Genomic DNA, 20059 nt, shown 5'->3' with positions numbered 1-20059 from the left:
AAAGTGTTCACTCACAGGTGGTGTTTTGGTCTTTTATCATTTTCGTTTAAGAGTGTAGTGATTGTCCGATTTCACTCACATAGTTGAAGGACCCTGCTTCAATACAGAAATAAAACCCCCTCTGACTGCACACCTCTAGTTGTCATCTATCACCCCACACTGGAACCCATATGGGATATCAAACAACTACAACCCATACTCAATGGGGACCCCATTCTGAAAGCAATCTTTACTGAACCCCCTCTTCTGGCCTTCAAACACCCCTCCAATCTCTCAGAAGCTAGTTCTTGACAGACCAGGACCCACCAACTCAAAGTGGCACCAGACCCTGCCAGGACAACAGATGCAGACATATCTCCACTTCTACATTATTAGATTATTCCCCTTTATTGAGCACTGGTGAGGCCACATCTGGAGTATTGCAACCAATTTTGGGCCTCCCACTACAGAAAGGATGTCGACAAATTGGAGAGAGTCCAGTGGAGGGCAATGAAAATGATTAGGGGGCTGGGGCACATGATTTACAAGGACAGGCTGAGGGAACTGGGCTTATTTAGTCTGCAGAAGAGAAGAGTGAGGGGGGATTTGATAGCAGCTAGTTCACCAGGAGCGTGGTGAAGCACTGGAATGGGTTCCCTAGGGAGGTGGCGGAATCTCCTTCTTCAGATATTTTTAAGGTCAGGCTTGACAAAGCCCTGGCTGGGATGATTTAGTTGGTGTTGGTCCTGCTTTGAGCAGGGGGTTGGACTAGATGACCTCCCGCGGTCTCTTCCAATCCTAATCTTCGATGATTCTGTGATTCTAAAATGAGCCTGCGAGCTTAAATTCATCACTTTGCTAGATGCTAAAAATCATAAACTGAATGGAGACACAGGCTTTAAAGTTGGGATTGTACTTTAGTACGTTCCTGAACTGGAGACCTTGACATATCTGGGCTGCATATAATGAGAGTGAATTGGGTTGCTAATCTCTTAGCTAGATATGCCACAATTTGTAGAAATGACACAAAATATGACATTATCTATATTTATATCATTGCATGCTATTGGTTGCTCATTTCTTTCAGAATATATGAAGGTGTCAAATAACTGAATTATTTTAACCTCTTTTCAAACATAAAACCTGTGTCTTTTTGACTGAGTGCACTCATAAAGACTAACATATATATTTATATATATTTAAAAATCAAACACTAATTGAAATTCCATTATTTTAATCATGTCTGTACTGATACCCATGAGAACTATTTTTTAAAATCATAGACTTTTTCAACAAACTGTGCGAATGTTCATATTAAACGGAAAGCGATGCACTGCGGTAAAATGAGATATGTAGTAGATCACAGTATTGGACCGGCAGAGAGACTGTGGGTCTGACTGTGGGTCAGAGCAATGAATGGTGAGTCCAGGGCTGGAATAACTGGGGTCCTGTGAGTAAGGATTGAGGGGCATCAGCAGAGCTCTCTCTCTCTCTCTCTCTCTGAGTGTGTAGCCTGTGGCTCGAATAGCAAGGGGGTAGTTGAAGGTTAGGATTCAAAGGTATCGGCAGAAGTATGATCGGGCCTCAGGCTTGGAATACCAAGGAGCACTGCAGTTCAGGACTGAAGGATATTGGCAGAGCTCTCTCTCTCTCTCTCTCTCTCTCTGTAAACTGGTACCAGAACAAGATACAATTTCCCAGCAATGTGTCACCAATGTTATTGAGAGGAAATGTCACCTCCCTACTCTCATTCAATGTTTCACTCTTCATGCAGCGCATGCAGTCAGGTATGTCAGTAGCCCTTTTAGCCATAGCATCACACTGGGAGCACATATTAAATTGGTTATCTATAATTACCTCCAAATCCTCTTCACAGCCCTGGTTTATGATGTCGTGTGAGGCTAAGGAAAATACCTCCCAGAATTCTAAGTAAATTTTACTTCAAACAGTTTACCAGCCAGCGTTGTAATCTCTGCAAAAAGGTATATTAAATTTGATTCACAAGATCTATTGTCCATGAAACCATGTTGGTCAGGATTAATTACATTATCATCTTTTTATTCTTCATAGAATCATAGAATATCAGGGTTGGAAGGGACCTCAGGAGGTCATCTAGTCCAACCCCCCTGCTCAAAGCCGGACCAATCCCAACTAAATCATTCCAGCCAGGGCTTTGTCAAGCCTGACCTTAAAAATATCTGAGGAAGGCGATTCCATCACCTCCCTAGGTAACGCATTCCAGTGTTTCACCACCCTCCTAGTGGAAAAGTTTTTCCTAATATCCAACCTAAACCTCCCCCACTGCAACTTGAGACCATTACTCCTTGTTCTGTCATCCGCTACCACTGAGAACAGTCTAGAGCCATCCTCTTTGGAACCCCCTTTCAGGTAGTTGAAAGCAATTATCAAATCCCCCCTCATTCTTCTCTTCCGCAGACTAAACAATCCCAGTTCCCTCAGCCTCTCCTCATAAGTCATGTGTTCCAGTCCCCTAATCATTTTTGTTGCCCTCCGCTGGACGTTTTCCAATTTATCCACATCCTTCTTGTAGTGTGGGGCCCAAAACTGGACACAGTACTCCAGATGAGGCCTCACCAATGTCAAATAGAGGGGAACGATCACGTCCCTCGAGTCTTCATTGATTAACTCCCATATCATCCATTCTTTCATTTTGCCTCAGATTGAAGTTAAATATTCTAAACATTGGCACATCATCAACTTTCTTCCAGATCTTCCCCATTTGTCCAAGACCTCTTAAAAATGATCAGCAGAGGTCCAGAGAGCTCTTTGGCCAACACTTTTGAAAGTCTTGGGGTGTAAGTTATCCAGGTCTGCTGATTTAAAAATGCTGACTGTAAAAGTGATATTTAACATGCTCCTTAGATTAGAATTGGAAGAGAAAGTATTTCATGATCATTATATGATATTCGTATCATACAGCTTTGTTTCAAATACAGAACAGATATATTTATAGAACAATTCCGGCCATTCTTTATCTTTACAACAGTGCATAAATATTTGTCTTTATTAAGCTATTGACGATGATGACGTTGATTATTCTTAATGAATTTATATGTATTGCAGTAACACCTAGGAGCTGCAGTCCCGGATCTCCATCACTGTGCTAGGTACTGTACAAACACAGAACAAAAAGACAGAGAAGAGCAAATATGATGCAGATTTTGATAAAGGAAAGAAAAGCAATCCTGGGGAATACTGTCCCTGAAGTCTAGCGTCTATCCCTAAAACACTATGTAGCACATATTAAGTGGACAACAAGTCAAGAACAATGGTTTGGGGAAGAGAAATAAAAGCAACAGGCAGCAGTGAGGTTTATAAACAATCAATTGGGCCGGACAACGTGAATGCTTTTCAAGATGAAATGGGGAAATGAGTAAATGAAAGGAATGCAGCATCTAGGAAAATAAAGAACTACTTTCTTTAGGTGCCTAAATAGGGGTTGTTCTGTGCTCTTTGAAAATCTGGCCCAGAAGGAATGGTGTAAGTACCACAAAGGTTCTAAGTGGGAGTCCGAGGATGTAATGGAGAAAAGGAGAGTTTAGGTTGAATGTCAGGCGAAATCTCCTGATGGCAAAATATATTAGACAATGGATGAATGAAAGAGCCTTATCCTGAATGGAGATCAGCACCCTTGTCTTCCATTAAATTTACTGGGAGGTGGTGGTGCTCAGGACCCTCAGGAAGAACACTGGACTTGATCTGTCTCCCGTTGCGAACCTTTCCACTGGTTTCTGTGACAGCTAGACCGGGCCACCAGCACCTTGCAGAATCAGGCCCTACACAAAGAAACTGGTATCATCCAGGCCAGTGTTGCCTTCCAGGGAGAGCCCTGCGCAGGACTAGTGTAGAGCCCTGAAGCGGAACTGGGATCCCGCGTTTCCCACAGGACGTGCAGCTATAATAGCAGGATGGGATGGAGGGGGATTAAAAGTAGTCCCGTGCAGGGTTCTACTTCTAGGGGCTACTGATTCCCAGTCTGCACTGTAGGGTTAGTATCAGACACATTTCTGCCTGGACAAACCAACCTTCTTCTGACTGTACTTGGTGCATTTGCTCCTAAAGTCAAAGTCAGTTTTAGGGAAGGACTCTACTTGCAAATGATCTTCTGCTGCATGTCTCTCCACAGATATCATAGGATGAATATCAGAGCATGGCCAATTATACCACAGTGATTGAGTTCATTCTCTTGGGATTCCCAGATTGTCCAGAGCTGCAGGTCACCTTCTTTGTGTTGTTCCTTTTAATCTACCTTATCACCCTCATGGGGAATCTTGTGATGATCACATTAATCAGAATGGATTCCCAGCTTCACACACCCATGCATTTTTTCCTCAGCCACTTGTCCCTGGTAGATGCCTGTAACAGCTCAGTTGTCATACCCAAGATGTTGGTGAACTTCTTAGCGGAAAGCAAAGCCATCTCCTATATCAGCTGTGCTGCACAAATGTATTTTTTTGTTATCTTCGCCACTGCTGATCTCTTGCTTCTGTCAGCGATGGCATATGACTGGTATGTGGCTGTCTGTAACGCGCTACTCTAAATAGCTGTCATGTCACACAGAGTCTGTGCCCAGCTGGTGGCTGGATCGTATGCGTGCAGCGCTGTAAGTTCTATGATGCACACGAGTTTTACTTTTAGCTTGTCCTTTTCTGGCTCCAGTGTCACCAGTCATTTCTTCTGTGACATCCCCCCGCTCTTAGCACTCTCCTGCTCTGACACCAGCATCAACGAGATGCTGCTCTTCATCTTGGGAAGCATGGAAGCAACCATTTCTCTCCTGATCATCCTTGGCTGCCATCCTGCGGATCCGTCCCACCAAGGGGAGAAGAAAAGCCTTCTCCACCTGCACCTCCCACTTGACTGTAGTCACTATGTTATATGGGACTCTTAGCTTTATATATTTAAGTCCCAGTTCCAGCTATGCCCTCAACCAGGACATGGTGGTGTCTGTGTTCTATACAGTGGTGATCCCCATGTTGAATCCACTTGTCTACAGCCTGAGAAATGCAGAGGTGAAGGAAGCCCTGAGGAGAATGATTGGGAGGAAAATATGGCCTCATTTGATGTGATATGTGGAGAATCAATAAAGAATAAGTCTCGCTTGCTCCATAGGGCTGCTGGTACCTCCATTAATTTCAGGGAATTTCTTTGTTCTAACATATCCACTGTATAAGGGAGTAACCATTGATGGGCCAGTTGGAATGAATAACTGTAACTCTTGGCTTCAGTGGGGCAATATTGATTTACATCAGCCAAGAATCTAGCACATCAATGCTACACAGCGGGGGAAATGTGCACTCCTCATCCTGGAGCACTGAACCCAGATCTGAAAGGCTTTTCAAAAGAGCCTCTAATTTTATATGCCTCCATTTTTTAGGTGCCCAATTCTAGACCCTGAAGGTCTGATTTTTGGAGGTGCTGAGCACGCCATAAGAACATAAAAACGGCCACAGTGGGTCAGACTAGCCCAGTCGAAAGGTCCATCTAGCCCAGTATCCTGTCTGCTGACCTTGGCCAATGTCAGGTGCCCCAGAGGGAATGAACAGAACAGGTAATCATCAAGTGATCCATCCCATCGCCTATTCCCAGCTTCTGGCAAACAGAGTCTAGGGACACCATCCCTGCCCATCCTGGCTAATAGCCATTGATGGATCTATCCTCCATGAATTTATCTAGTTCTTTTTTGAACCCTGTTATCGTCTTGGCCTTCACAACATCCTCTGGCAAGGAGTTCCACAGATTGACTGTGCATTGTGTGAAGAAATACTTCCTTTTATGTGTTTTAAACCTGCTGCTTAGTAACTTATTTCAGTGACCTCTAGTTCTTGTATTATGAGGAGTAAATAAAACTTCCTTATTTACTTTCTCTGCACCCGTCATGATTTTATAAACCTCTATCATATCACCCTTAGTTGTCTCTTTTCCAAGCTGAAAAGTCCCAATCTTATTAATCTCTCCTCATACAGAAGCTGTTCCATACCTATGATGTAGTTTCAAAACAATGGGAACTGAGTGTTCTCAATGCTTCTGGGAAACAAGGCCTTCAGTATCTTAAGCTGGACACAAAAATGGAGGTGCCCAAAATGAGAGAAGGCTTTTGAAATTGTAGGCCCTGAAGTTCATGTGTGCCACAGAAGTGGAGTTGATTGTACAAATTAGGCACAAAACCATGTGGAAGAGAAAGGAATTATTTGGAGCTGGTTAGGATTGAGGGGCATCAGAAGAGCTAAGGGGGCAGGGAAGGGAGCTCAGGACTGGCATAGCAGTGGGGCTGCAGGTCAGAACTAAGGGACATTAGCAGAACACTATGTGTGGGGAGCCCAGGGTAGCGTATGGGCTAGCAGAGGGGGTTGTGTGTCCTGATGAAGGGGCATTGTCAGAGCTGTGTGTACGAGGAACCCAGGACTAGGGCCCGCTGGTTGGGATTGAGGGGTATTGACAGAGCTGTGTGTTGGAAAGCTCAGGACTGCGATGGCAGGGGGATGCAAGTTGGGATGGAGTGGCATGGGCAGAACTGTGTGTGTAGCCCTGCCCAGCAGCTAATGGAACATGATGGCAGATGCGTTTCACTGCATTAACACACAGTAAGCACACTGGGAAGCAGGGAAGTGTGGGGGAACGATGAACTATTAATCTACATGGCTGAATTCTATGAGTGTGAAAACCCAGGACAATGACTTGAGCATCATTGTGGACTGCTCAAGGAAGACCCCCCGCTCCATGTGCAGCAGTAATTAAAAAAAGAAAGAACAATAATGAAACTATTATAATTGTGATTTTGTCTATTTTTTTGATTTTCCATTGAGGAAACAGAAACAAAATATTTCATTTTAGGTTGGGTCGAACATAATCTAAATATTTTGGTTTGTTGACCAGAATTGAAGCGTTTTGTCTCAGGTCAGCTCGAGGTTAATCTGAGTTCGCCTTAGTTGCTGTGGGGAATCATTTGATAAGATGCTCCAGTAGTTGCTGATGCTTACAGGAAAGGTAGATAAGATACGTCACTCCAGGGCTCCCATATAATTCCAATTACTATAAATACAAAATGGAAAAAAAATGACCATTTGTGTTAGCAACTTTATTTTCACTTTGCAGATTCAATGCTGAGCAATCAAAGATATTCCTTTAGGAAAGTAGGAATTGCTTGAAATAAAATAATCTGTCAGGCTGTATACTATGTAGTTGCCTCGTCTCATTCCAACTATTTAGAGGAGGTACACTACATTTTAGAAGGTACACTATATTTTCAAAAGCATTCACTAATTCAGTGGATATACTGTGGATAAATATGAAAATGTGTTCCTTAAACTCTTCCTGCCTCCCTTTGTCCATCTATGAATGGGAGTAACTACACATGCCTGCCTTATAACAGGATTCATAAACGTTTGTAGGTCCTTATATTACATAGTACCTCTGAGCACCTCACAATCTTCATTGGTTTTATCATCACAACTTCCATGTTAGGTAGCACAGTATTAGCTCAATTTTACAGATGAAGAGCTGAGGCACAGAGAAAATAAATGTGATCCTTCAGGGTCACACAAGATGTCTGCAGTTGAGCTGTGAACTAAGCCCCAGATTACAGGGTGCTAGGCTAATGCTCTAGCTGCTACACAATCTTTCCTTCTCATGGCAATAGCGTAACAGTGGCATAAAACCTATATGCAAGAGAGTGGCAACTCAGCCCCTCATTCTATACAGTAATGCATCGTTCTTTAGATTCACCATGTATGTTTCACAACTGAGCTAAGAATGTCTCTGGTAGCCTCTAAAACTGACTTTTTAGCTGTTTGAGGGAATTTGGTGGATTCCCTTTTTGAAGGTACACTACAAGTTACATGTGCTGCCATCAGATTATCCCATATTTTACGAGCACATAAAACCTGAGGCCTGTCTTCCTGAAATAGCGTCAGATGTCAAGCTGTACTGTCAGCCCAGTTTCTGCTTCGTAAATTAAAGACAGCCATCACAAGATAATATGATGGAAAATAAATAATTTACACAGTGTGACAGTTTGTACCCTCATGTTCACAGCTTTTCCAAGACTATGATAAATTTTGTACACAGTATGCCTTGTGAGGTATAATCTGAAAGCTCATAATCTTCTGATCATCATTGTCCTGGTAAAATGTGTGTGGCAACATTGTATGTAAAGTTATAAGATTCTACTGTATAACATTATTGAGATGTTCCAAGTTTACAAAAGCAGGCACAAACCAGTTCCTCAGAGTCAAAAGGTAAATTGATGCCTCAGTCAGGTGTCAACAAAATCAAATGGACTATCACCTGGTTAAGAGGCCATTCTTGTGCAGGAAGAAGGGTGTGAGCTAGAAATCTACATTTTGACGAACAAACAACTGGGGTTTTCTGTCCTCTCAGACTTTGTCTTCTGAACTTCATCTGGAGATGATTCTTTCAAAAAAGAAATGACTAGAAGAGGAGAAGACAAATTCCCCAAAGGTACTCTTCCTCCCTTTCTCTCTGCTCATAGCACCAACACCATCTGAACGAAAAGGAAAGGAGCATTGGACTGGGGAAGGGTTCTGGCTGAAAGGCATCCAGCTAGTAAGACTGCAAAAGCATGTGGTGAGAGAAATCTTTGATTTAAATTCATTTAGCTTTTTAAGGTAGGTATTAATTGCATTTTACTAGGTCTGTCAATTAATCTCAGTTAACTGATGGGATTAACTCCAAAAAATTAATCACAATTTAAAAAATTTACCATGATTAATTGCACTGTTAAAAAATAGAATACCAATTGAAATTTATTAAATATTTGGATGTTTTTCTACATTTTCAAATATATTGATTTCAATTACAACGGAGAATACAAAGTGTACAGTGCTCCATTTATATTATTTTTATTACAAATATTTGCCCTGTAAAAATGATAAATAAATAGTATTTTTCAATTCACCTCATACAAGTACTGAAGTGCAATCTCTTTATGGTGAAAGTGCAACTTACAAATGTAGATTTTTTTTGGTTACATAACTGCACTCAAAAAAAAAAAAAAAAGTGAAATTTTAGAGCCTACAAGTCCACTCAGTCCTACTTCCAGTTCAGCCAATCGCTAAGACAAACAAGTTTGTTTACATTTACGGGACATAATGCTGCCCACTTCTTATTTACAATATTACCTGAAAGTGAGAACAGTCGTTTTCATGGCACTTTTGTAAGTGGCATTGCAAGGTATTTACATGCCAGATATGCTATACATTCATATGTCCCTTCATGCTTCAGCCACCATTCCAGAGGACATGCCTCCATGCTGATGACACTCGTTAAAAAAAATGTGTTAATTAAACTTGTAACTGAACTCCTTGGGGGAGAATTATGGCTCCTGCTCTGTTTTACCTGCATTCTGCCATATATTTCATGTCATAGAAAACTCAGATGATAACCCAGTACGTTGTTCGTTTTAAGAACACCTTCACTTCAGATTTGACAAAATGCGAAGACGGTACCAATGTGAGATTTCTAAAGATAGGTACAGAATTTGACCCAAGGTTTAAGAAGCTGAAGTGCTTTTCAAAATCTGAGAGGGATGAGGTGTGGCGCATGCTTTCAGAAGTCTTAAAAGAGCAACACTCCGATGAGGAAACTACAGAACTGCACCACCAAAAAAGAAAATCAGCCTTCTGCTGATGGCATCTGACTAAGATGATGAAAATGAACATGCGTCGATCTGCACTGATTTGGCTCATTATCGAGCAGAACCTGTTATCGGCATGGATGCACGTCCTCTGGAAGGGTGCTTGAAGCATGAAGGGATATCTTTAGCACATCTGGCATGTAAATATCTTGCGACGCTGGCTACAACAGTGCCATGCAAACACCTGTTCTCACTTTCAGGTGACATTGTAAACAAGAAGCGGGCAGCATTATCTCCTGCAAATGTAAACACACTTGTTTGTCTGAGGGATTGGCTGAACAAGAATTAGGACTGAGTGGACTTGTAAGCTCTAAAGTTTTACATTATTTTATTTTTGAGTGCAGATTTTTTTTGTACATAATTCTACATTTGTAAGTTCAACTTTCATGATAAAGAGATTGCACTACATTATTTGTATTAGGTGAATTGAAAATACTATTTCTTTTGTTTTTTACTGTGCAAATATTTGTAATAAAAACAATAATAATATAAAGTGAGCACTGTACACTTTGTATTCCGGGATGTAATTGAAATCCATATATTTGAAAATGTAAAAACATCCAAAAATATTTAAATAAATGGTATTCTATTCTTTAACAGTGTGATTAATTGCACGATTAATCGTGATTAATTTTTAATCCCTTGACAGCCCTATATTTTACCTTTTATTTCTTTGTAACTAATTATGACTTTTATGCCTCATTACTTTTAATGACTGAAAATCTTTCTTTCTGTAGTTAATAAATGTGTTTTATTGTTTTATCTAAGCCAGTGTGTTTTTGTATCAAAATGTTTGGAAACCTCTGAGAACAGGGTTTGTGCATATCATTTTCTATTAATAAAATGACAGACTTTATATGAGCTTGTATTTTCCAGGAGGACACTGGACAGTACAAGATGCACATTCCATTCGGCATCACTAGGCCCTGTGACCTAGAGGTTAGTACTCTGTGCTGTCATGTTGAAAAGCAGCATATGATTCTCTTGTTCATGAAGCTGCCAGAGGTAGAGCCCAGAGCCTTAGGTGTGTGTTTTTTATATAGCCTTGATGACTAGCCCAAAGCCCAAAACTAGGATTAATCCAGTGAAGAGAAAAATAAACTGTGGATAAAAGTTTATACAATTGCTGCAGAACTGAAAATGAGAAATAGTAAGAGTAGCATACATCATTTATACGATATAGCTCTCAACACACTTTACAGAGGCGTGTTCATTTCATATAATCCATTTTCAAAGTAGAGTACCTGGGATACAAGGTGTTTAAGGGATTTGCCCGAAGTTGCCCAGTTGGGGATGAGCAATGTTGAGAGTGGAACCCAAATCTTATGTACAAGAGTCTGGTATGCATTACACCGGAAATATGTTGTGGGATGGTGTGATTCTGAATCCAGATGAACTCTACTGAAATTATCGGCTTTCCTCTGCAGTTATGCCAGGGTAACTGAGAGAAGAGTCTGGCCCAGGGTATCTGGAATGTGTATAGACCAACGCTAGGAACTTACGTACAAAGACTTTTGGAGAGGTGACCAACAAATGAAGTGGAATACATTCCCCTCATTCTAGAATCATATTAAAAAGAATTCACAGGAGTCCCCACATGGCTGAGCAGCTCAGTGCCAAACCACCACTGCCTGTAAAGCTGGCAGTAGGACTACCCCTCTGTTAAGGAAGGATAAACTAAGGCAAATGGTGGTCATGGACCATATTTTCAAACTGTGCACAAGCACCCAAAATGAGTGGACACATTTGAATGTGATGCCTCCACTATGCTGAAGGCAAAGGGGCAGCTAAACTGTATACAGAATGACATACATGGATGGATGATTCCTCACTCCAGGGCTCATGCATCATTCCAGCTACTGTATATATCAAACGAAAAGTGACAGTTTGCATTAGGGACTTTTTTTTTGCTTTGTTGATTGCCTGCTTCAAAAAATAACTATGTCCCTTTAAATATGAATGAATTTATCTGAAAAGGAAATGTTCAAGTTATTTTCTATTCCCTTATGTGCTCATCTATCAGTCTATATATTTCTATTGTGTACATCACAACATATCAGAGCACCTTATGAATTCTTTAACATTGCCTACTGAGGCTGAGATCAACGAGGCTGAACATTGTGAGGGCCTGCTTCCTTAGACCGGTAGCATCAAGATGCATCAATAACCTTGAAGTACAAAGGCTCATTAATGTACAGTAGATCCTCCGAGTTATGAGCACCAGAGTTACAAATTGACTGGTCAAGCACACACCCCATTTGGAACCTGAAGTACGCCATCAGGCAGCATCAGAGACCAAAGAAAGAAAGAAAGAAAGAAAGAAAGAAAGAAAGAAAGAAAGAAAGAACCACACAAAGCAGCAAATACAGCACAGTGCTGTGTTAAACATAAACTACTAAAAAAAAAAAAAAAGGAAAGCAGCATTTTTCTTCTGCATAGTAAAGTTTCAAATCTGTATTAAGTCAATGTTCAGTTGTAAACTTTTAAAGGAACAACCATAATATTTTGTTCAGAGTTACAAACATAAGGCGGATAGAAAGCTGTTTAGATTGTAGTGATCAATGGCTCGATGTCTAGTTCGCAGCCGGTATCATGCGGAGTGCCCCAAGGTTCAGTCCTGGGGCCAGTTTTGTTCAACATCTTTATTAATGATCTAAATGATGGATAGAGTGCACCCTCAGCAAGTTTGCGGATGAGCTGGGGGGAGAGGTAGATATGCTGGAGGGTAGGGATAGGGTCCAGAATGACCTAGACAAATTGAAGAATTGGGCCAAAAGAAATCTGATGAAGTTCAAACAAGGACAAGTGCAGAGTCCTGCACTTAGGATGGAAGAATCCCATGCACTGCTACAGGCCGGGGACTGACTGGCCACGTGGCAGTTCTGCAGAAAAGGACCTGGGGATTACAGTGGATGAGAAGCTGGATATGAGTCAGCAGTGTGCCCTTGTTGCCAAAAAGGCTAACGGCATTTTGGGTTGCATTAGTAGGAGCATTTCCAGCAGATCGAGGGAAATGATTATTCCCCTCTATTCGGCACTGCTGAGGCCACATCTGGAGTATTGCATCCAGTTTTGGGCCCCTGTGACGTTATTGACTTGAACTGGGCCCATATAGAACATTGTTGCAACCAAGGTCCTGTAGTGGCACCGAATCTTGTATAAAGGGGGTCAAATAAAGTGTCTAAGATGAGGTTATGGTTTGCTGGTTATGATTATGCTATTTGTTTGCATGTACCATTTTTGTATTTAAAGATATAAGTATTGGCTCTATACTGTCTGTATTTCAACCTTATGCTATGTTTCTGGGTGACACCCCAGACAAATTGGTGTCAGCTCTGCCTAGCCTGCTTGATGGCCTGTTAAGGACCATCAACTATACAACTGACCCATTGAGAGAAGGCAGACACGCCTTGCGACTCAGCAAGGTACGCAGGGACCTGCCTATGGACAGAACTCTGAGGTGTTTCCAGGCCGTGTGATGGACAGCTGGTCTTTGGAACAAAGAAAGAGAGACCACATGGCAAGAGACTATAAAAAGCTGCTGCAGCTCCTCCAGCTGGTCTTCAATCCTGCTTCTTACCTCTGGAGGGACTTTGCTACACTGAAGCTTTGAACGAAGTACGGAAAGACCCATCCCAGCTGTGGATGTATTACAGAAACTTGATATGAACCTGTAGTTTATTCTATCACTGCTGCAAGCCTGAACCAAGAACTTTGCCATTACTATATGTAATTGATTCCATTTAACCAGTTCTAGCGCTCATCTATATTTCTTTCCTTTCATGAAGAAACCTTTAGATTTTAGATTCTAAAGGATTGGCAACAGCGTGATTTGTGGGTAAGATCTGATTTGTATATTGACCTGGGTCTGGGGCTTCGTCCTTTGGGATCAAAAGAACCTTTTTTCTTTTACGGGGGTATTGGTTTTCATAACCATTTGTCCCCATAACAAGTGGCACTGGTGGTGATACTGGGAAAGTGGAGTTTCTAAGGGAATTGCTTGTGTGACTTGTGGTTAGCCAGTGGGGTAAAACCAAAGTCTTCTCTGTTTGGCTTGTTTGGTTTGCCTTGGTGTGCATAGAAACCCCAGCCTTGGGCTGTAACTGCTCTGCTTTAAGCAATTTGTCCTGAATTGGCACGCTCAGTTGGGTCCCGCCAGAACCAGCATCGTTACAGACCCCCACTACAGAAAGGAAGTGGATGAATTGGAGAAAGTCCAGCAGAGGGCAACGAAAATGATCAGGGGGCTGGGGCACATGATTTACAAGGAGAGGCTGAGGGAACTGGGCTTGTTTATTCTGCAGAAGAGAAGAGTGAGGGGGGATTTGATAGCAGCCTTCAACTACCTGAAGGGGGGGGGGGGGTTCCAAAGAAGATGGAGCTCGGCTGTTCTCAGTGATGGCAGATAACAGAACAAGGAGCAATAGTCTCAAGTTGCAGTGGGGGAGATCTCTTCCAACCCTAATCTTCTATGAGTCTATTATTTCAAAGGTATGAAAAACCTCCATTCCCAAGGTGTTTTTAACTCTGAGGTTCTACTGTATTTTACTCATCATTAACATTAGAAAGTTGACCTAGACACAAAAGGGTTTTGTATCCCATTCACAGTCCCCTGAGTTTCCAGAATTCCTGCTCTTAACAATGTTTACCATTTTCCAATAATCCTAACATCAAAAACTTCTTGGTGACACAGTATATCTATCTAATCTCTGTTAAGACTTCTTTTCTGCATACTGCAGCTTTAAATGGTTAGATGACCCCTTCCATCCTGCAGAAATGGCTGATGTTTATTTCTAGACTGTTGCCCTGGAGGCACACACACTGTGCTCGTTCATGGAGACTATACTTTTGTTCTTTCTTGTTTGTTGTTCTCCTGTTAAGTTAGTAAGTAATCTAGCTAGAAATGCGTTAGATTTTCAGTTGTTTAATGGCTGGTAAAATAAGCTGTACTGGATGGAATGAATATTCCCGTTTTTTGTGTCTTTTTGTAACTAAGGTTTTGCCTAGAGGGATTCTCTATGTTTTCAATCTGATTACCCTGTAAGGTATTTACCATCCTGATTTTACAGAGGTGATTCTTTTACCTTTTCTTTAATTAAAATTCTTCTTTTAAGAACCTGATTGATTTTTCATTGTTCTTAAGATCCAAGGGTTTGGGTCTGTGTTCACCTGTACAATTTGGTGAGGATTCTTATCAAGCCTTCCCCAGGAAAGGCGGTGTAGGGCTTGGGGGGATATTTTGGGGGAAGACATCTCCAAGTGGTCTCTTTCCCTGTTCTTTGTTTAAAATGCTTGATGGTGGCAGCATACGGTTCAAGGACCAGGCAAAGTTTGTACCTTGGGGAAGTTTTTAACCTAAGCTGGGAAGAATAATCTTAAGGGGGTCTTTCATGCAGGTCCCCACATCTGTACCCTAGAATTCAGAGTGGGGAAGGAACTTTGACATGGTGGCAGAGCAGTGGGATCATTTTGAGATCATTTTCATAGAATCATAGAATATCAGGGTTGGAAGGGACCTCAGGAGGTCATCTAGTCCAACCCCTTGCTGAAGGCAGGACCAATCCCCAATTAAATCATCCCAGCCAGGGCTTTGTCAAGCCTGACCTTAAAAACTTCTAAGGAAGGAGATTCTATCACCTCCCTAGGTAACGCATTCCAGTGTTTCACCACCCTCCTAGTGAAAAAGTTTTTCCTAATATCCAACCTAAACCTCCCCCACTGCAACTTGAGACCATTACTCCTTGTCCTGTCATCTTCTACCACTGAGAATAGTCTAGAACCATCCTCTTTGGAAGCACCTCTCAGGTAGTTGAAAACAGCTATCAAATCCCCCCTCATTCTTCTCTTCTGCAGACTAAACAATCCCAGTTCCCTCAGCCTCTCCTCATAAGTCATGTGTTCCAGTCCCCTAATCATTTTTGTTGCCCTCCGCTGGACGTTTTCCAATTTTTCCACATCCTTCTTGTATTGTGGGGCCCAAAACTGGACACAGTACTCCAGATGAGGCCTCACCAATGTCGAAGAGAGGGGAACGATCAGGTCCCTCGATCTGCTGGCAATGCCCCTACGTATTCATCCCAAAATGCCATTGGCCTTCTTGGCAACAAGGGCACACTGTTGACTCATATTTAGCTTCTCGTCCACTGTAACCCCTAGGTCCTTTTCAGCAGAACTGCTGCCGAGCCATTCGGTCCCTAGTCTGTAGCGGTGCATTGGATTCTTCCATCCTAAGTGCAGGACTCTGCACTTATCCTTGTTGAACCTCATCAGGTTTCTTTTGGCCCAATCCTCCAATTTGTCTAGGTCCCTCTGTATCCTATCCCTACCTGCCACTGTATCTACCACTCCTCCTAGTTTAGTATCATCCGCAAATTTGCTGAGAGTGCAATCCACACCATCCTCCAGATCATTTATGAAGATATTGAACAAAACTGGCCCCAGGACCGACCCTTGGGGGACTCCACTTGATACCAGCTGCCAACTAGACATGGAGCCATTGATCACTACCCGTTGAGCCCGACAATCTAGCCAGCTTTCTATTCACCTTATAGTGCATTCACCCAGCCCATACTTCTTTAACTTGCTGACAAGAATACTGTGGGAGACCGTGTCAAAAGCTTTGCTAAAGTCAAGAAACAATACATCCACTGCTTTCCCTTCATCCACAGAACCAGTAATCTCATCATAGAAGGTGATTAGATTCGTCAGGCATGACCTTCCCTTGGTGAATCCATGCTGATCACTTTCCTCTCGTGTAAGTGCTTCAGGATTGATTCCTTGAGGACCTGCTCCATGATTTTTCCAGGGACTGAGGTGAGGCTGACTGGCCTGTAGTTCCCAGGATCCTCCTTCTTCTCTTTTTTAAAGATTGGCACTACATTAGCCTTTTTCCAGTCATCTGGGACTTCCCCCATTCACCACGAGTTTTCAAAGATAATGGCCAATGGCGCTGCAATCACATTCGCCAATTCCTTTAGCACTCTCGGATGCAACTCGTCCTGCCCCATGGACTTGTGCCCGTCCAGCTTTTCTAAATAGTCCCTAACCACCTCTTTCTTCACAGAGGACTGGCCATCTCCTCCCCATGTTGCGATGCCCAGCGCAGCAGTCTGGGAGCTGTCCTTGTTAGTGAAGACAGAGGCAAAAAAAGCATTGAGCACATTAGCTTTTTCCACATCCTCTGTCACTAGGTTGCCTCCCTCATTCAGTAAGGGGCCCACAGTTTCCTTGGCTTTCTTCTTGTTGCCAACATACCTGAAGAAACCCTTCTTGTTACTCTTGACATCTCTTGCTAGCTGCAGCTCCAGGTGCGATTTGGCCCTCCTGATTTCATTCCTACATGCCCGAGCAATATTTTTATACTCTTCCCTGGTCATTTGTCCAATCTTCTATTTCTTGTAAGCTTCTTTTTTATGTTTAAGATCCGCAAGGATTTCACTGTTAAGCCAAGCTGGTCGCCTGCCATATTTACTATTCTTTCAACACATTGGGATGGTTTGTCCCTGTAACCTCAGTAGGGATTCTTTGAAATACAGCCAGCTCTCCTGGACTCCTTTCCCCCTTATGTTATTCCCCCAGGGGATCCTACCCATCAGTTCCCTGAGGGAGTTGAAGTCTGCTTTCCTGAAGTCCAGGGTCCGTATTCTGCTGAACCAGAATTTTGAACCAGAAGCACAGCAGGATTTTAAAAGGTTTTGTAAAAGGTGATTGCAGCTGTAGATTATGTCTCTCTGCCTGCGGGACAGAGCAGCAGGCATAACAAAAGGATTTTTCTGTAGGCTGAGAACAGCTATCGGGGAAAATAAGGGTATCAGGTTACAGCACAGCAAAATTTTACAAGCCAGCTTTTGTTTGTTTGTTTGTTTTTCTTTCTAACTCTCAGGTGTAAAGTTAGTTAAAAACAGAGAGGTTAGGATGACAGACTGCACTGTTCAACAGAAGTTGGAATTAGCCAGATTTGAAGCTGAGGAAAAACAAAAGGAACATGAAAGACAGGTAGAACTCATAAAGATGGGAATGGAGGCAAAAGAAAAAGAAATGGAGGCTGCCCACAGGAGAGAAATGGAGGCAAAGGAAAAAGAATAGAAGGAGAAGGAAAAAGAGAGGAAGTATGCACTGGAGATGGAGAAGGCAAAGGCTCAAATAACCCTAACAATCTTTCCCCAACAATCCACAAATGGGAGTGATTATGTCCACCGTATGATGAATCCAGTGATATTACTGAATATTTTCTCACCTTTGAGAGACTGTGCACACTCCATCAAATTCCTGAAGCTCGCAAGATGACCTTATTGGTCGCAAAATTGACTGGAAGAACGCTGGACATATTCAATAAGATGCCTATTGATGAGGCTTCTGACTTTAATACATTCAAGGATTTGGTTTTAAAGCAATTTCAAGTTATACCTGAAATTTACAGAGTAAAATTTAGAGCCCTTAAGAGAGGACCTGGACTAAGTAATGTGGCTTATATAAACCAGATGAAGGATCTGTTAGATAAATGTGTCAAAGGAAGGGGTGTAACTAGCTTTGACGGAATGTGTGATTTGATGACTCAGGAGCAATTCCTGAATATGTCCAAAGAGGATATAAAACAGTGTTTATGGGATAAGAAAATGGACTCAGCAGAAAGTCTTGCTTCTTATGCTGATCAATATGAGCAGGCGGGGCAAACCGGAACAAAATGGGTGGAGGGAGGAGAGAGAAACAACCCTGGTCGCAGTTGGAGCAGATACCAGAAGGGACACCCTCAGACCACACCCTACTACTGGGGGCAGCCCAAGGCCCCAACTACACACCACGGAACACCCACTACACCATTCTCCAGCAACCCATTTCACCCCAGTGACCCGTCAGCTGGACAATGTTTTAAATGTAACGAGCATTACATTAGCTATCTGCCAGTCATCTGGTAAAGAGGACAATTTATGCAATAGGTTACATACCACAGTTAGCAGTTCTGCAATTTCATATTTGAGTTCCTTCAGAATTCTTGCGTGAATACTATGTGGTCCTGGTGACTTATTACTGTGTAATTAATCAATTTTTTCCAAAATCGCCTCTGGTGATACCTCAATTTGAGAGATTTTCTCAAATCTGCCAGCTAAAAAGACTGGTTCAGGTGTGGGAATTTCCCTCACATCCTCCGTGGTGAAGATCAATGCAAACAAGCTTGTCTACAATGGCCTTGTCTTCCTTGAGTGCTCCTTTAGCACTCCAATCATCCAGTGGCTCCACTGATTGTTTGGCAAGTTTCCTGCTTCTGATGAACTTAAAAAAAAAAAATCTGTTATTTTCTGTGTCTTTTGCTTGTTGCTCTTCAAATTCTTTTTTTTTTTTGGCCTGCCTAATTATACTGTTACACTTAACTTGCCAGCATTTATGTTGCTTCCTATTTTCCTCAGTAGGATATGACTTTCAATTTTTAAAAGATGTCTTTTTGTCTCTCACTGCTTCTTTTACTCTGTTGTTTAGCCATGGTAGCATATTTTTGGTCATCTTACCTTTTTGGGGGGTTGGTCGGCTGGGGGGGTCTTATACATATACTTTGAGTCTCTATTATAGTGTTTTTAAAATGTTTCCATGAAGCTTTCACTCATTTCACTTTTGTGACTGTTCCTTTTAGTTTCCAGTCAATTTGCAAAAGCGAGCCATCTTAGAGAAAGGTGGGGTTGTTACCCGGGGTTCTCAGAACCCACAGCAATGGTAACTTCACTGTTTCACTCCAGGTGGTGTCAGGAATAAATCAATGGGAACACAGCAATTCTGTCTGATAAGAGCTAGAGCACGCTTACTTGCATTTATCTAAAACTGCAGTTTATTAGATTTAAGCACACACTGACATAAGCAATAGGGTTAGGACATCCCAAATATTTATCTAAAATCTGGAACAATGCTTTCAAATTAACCCTATACTATGTGTTCTGTTTTATTAATTCATGGTGGCTGACTGCACATAACATGGTTTCAATAAGCTTAACCACATTCTGGGGTACACACACCCCTCAAATCCAGGGCAACAGGGTGAGTTGTGCCTCTTTGTTTTTACAGAGCAGCCTGTTTTTGTCTCTCGATGGTTTTGGTTCTTGTGTGTTAAGGTTCTGGATTTTAAATTACCCTCTATGGTAAGCAATGTATTTGATGGAGTGAGTTTGTCAGGTTTGAGACAAGAGTTGTTTGCAAAGAACAGGGGGGGCCTTTTGCCAAGGGGCTTTTGTGTAACAAATGCCTTCTGGTGCAACTCACTAGAATTCACCAAAATTTGGGATTTCCAGCTCATTGGAATTTCCTTCAACGAATTCCCATATAACTCTACTACTTGCATCATTTAATTTTAAATGAAACCACATGAGTGCAATTAATGTGTCTCTAAGAAAAATATCAACATACTTGGTAATTGCTTTT

At 42.0% G+C, this 20059-nt stretch overlaps 1 pseudogene; it reads left to right on the top strand.

Moving 5' to 3' along the window:
* Positions 1-4150: 4150 nt before the first annotated feature.
* LOC114020709 lies at positions 4151-5069 on the top strand (annotated as a pseudogene).
* The last annotated feature ends 14990 nt before the right edge of the window (positions 5070-20059 follow it).

The sequence above is a fragment of the Chelonia mydas genome, chromosome 6 (genome assembly GCF_015237465.2).
Source record: "Chelonia mydas isolate rCheMyd1 chromosome 6, rCheMyd1.pri.v2, whole genome shotgun sequence".
NCBI classification, from domain to species: domain Eukaryota; kingdom Metazoa; phylum Chordata; order Testudines; family Cheloniidae; genus Chelonia; species Chelonia mydas.
The sequence above is the reverse complement of the archived record's forward strand: the minus strand, read 5'-3'. Positions and strand labels throughout refer to the sequence as shown.